Source organism: Mizuhopecten yessoensis, unplaced genomic scaffold (assembly GCF_002113885.1).
Source record: "Mizuhopecten yessoensis strain PY_sf001 unplaced genomic scaffold, ASM211388v2 scaffold9525, whole genome shotgun sequence".
NCBI classification, from domain to species: domain Eukaryota; kingdom Metazoa; phylum Mollusca; class Bivalvia; order Pectinida; family Pectinidae; genus Mizuhopecten; species Mizuhopecten yessoensis.
In genome coordinates, this window is record NW_018408091.1 from 239,831 (window position 1) to 241,840 (window position 2,010).

Sequence of the window (2,010 nt, forward strand, 5' to 3'; positions counted from 1 at the left end):
GGGCACCGCGCAACAGTACATATGTATATATACTATGAGACTCTTTAACTTAGATTAATTTAGATTATTCTGAACGCAGGCATATACATTTGCCTCTATATTCAGGTCACAATACAAGACTCAGATACAAAGAGACTATAGCTGTAAGATTTTTTAATAGGAATATGCATAATGTGATTTATGTTGTCACGTGTGTTTCAAGTTTCAAGTTTTATTTATTCACTCCGACACACTTACGTGTGTAACAAGAGGTCACATACATATAGTAAGTATGATACATGGCGTGTGATGTACACAATTACAACATTGTACATAGCATAGATACATATAGAAGTACACAAATAGTACAGAAATTAAGTTAATATTTTTTCAAGCTTTTCTATGAATTTACAAAGTTTTGTGTAAATTTTTACATTANCTGCTTACTTCGATTTATTGTGATCTCTGCTGTGGTGAATAAAGCGTGAAAATCTGACGTATTGTCTCGACAAATTCCGGCAATGTTCTGAAATGTCGCAGTGGTATACGAAAAGACGATTTTATTTCACGGAAATGGCCGTGCTTGGTCCGATTGTAGTGAACATATATAACTGTGAAAGTTGGAATGTTTTCGTGTGAAAATTTAGCCGTGGTGGTCGTTTTAGCGCTGGAGTGCTCACATACATGTATATGACTGCTAGGGAGTTCGTGTGTGACCTCTTTTTCAAATAAAGGAATAAAATATAAGGTCATATCCAGTAAGACTGCGTAGGTTTGTTTAAAGGCCTAATTATTTTACGAACTCAGACGGGTCTAAGAAAACGTATTTACGACATTGATCAAGCATATTTGGTTGACAGCGCTCTCATCAGAAAAACGTACATAACTAATGGACTTAATTATTCACTTGGTTATAACATTGGAAAAGTTGAGATCCCCATCGGGGCACCGTATAGCTTTTAACTAAACGTACAATTTCCGGATATGAAGACGAATACACATATACTACCAATTTTGGTCCGATAATCCAGCCTAACCCCTGGGGACTTAGTCCCAGGATCATATTGTTGAAACTATTAACATCTCCGCAGATCGTCAGTCATACGACATTTTGACGTTGCACCGTCATCTGATTGTGACGTCATAATACCATAGGTCACTAACGGAGTGCACCTTTGTTGGACTAATAAGATTATCTTACCCCCGGGAATGAGATAAATAGAATCTTGATCTGGGGTGAGGAAGGTATAGAATGATTCACCCCTTTGCGTGAGAATGAATGGGAAATCTCAGCTTCTTAAGTTGTCAAACAAGAAGCTTGCCATCTCACCTCAATGCGATGAAAACTTAGTTTGCTCTTACGTTGTTGACCCTGTCATATATGTATAATAAAACTTTGACATCATGGGTTCGAAGCATTGGTGACGTCACTGTATTGTTGACTCCACGGCATGTGACTGCTACAAATGGAAGGTCCTTCTCTCAGCTCTTAAGCTGGACACGGATATTCCCACACCGGGAACAAGACAGATACGTCTCACTCTTTCGAGGATAAAAACAAATGTGTTTGCATTGACTGAGGTGCGAGAACGGAAAAATGTATCGATTCAGACAGCAACGGGTCTGTGCAGTGTTTAAGGTGAAGGCCGAATGATAGGCTAAAGTATTGGAAGATGAAGTTCATATTAGAGGGTGAAGGTCGAATGATGGAGAGAGCGATAAACGAGGTATTAATGCGGCGACAGTTGTAGACGTCGAATGGTTGATAACCAGTAGACCAGTAGAATGTGTTGCTGTAGTAATGGAGATTTGATAGACACTGTATTAGACGTTGAAGGTCACAACAGAAGGTGATGGTCGAATAACGGAGCTATTCATAGACTTTCAATGAGGATGTAAAAATATGTTTCCAAACCACTGTATTGCAATAAAAATTGCAATCACAATACTTGGGATCTATATTCTTTTCTCGCTTCCCTGTTCTGTTTTTTCGGTGTCTCCCTAGGCATCCATCCCCATATTATGACCGTG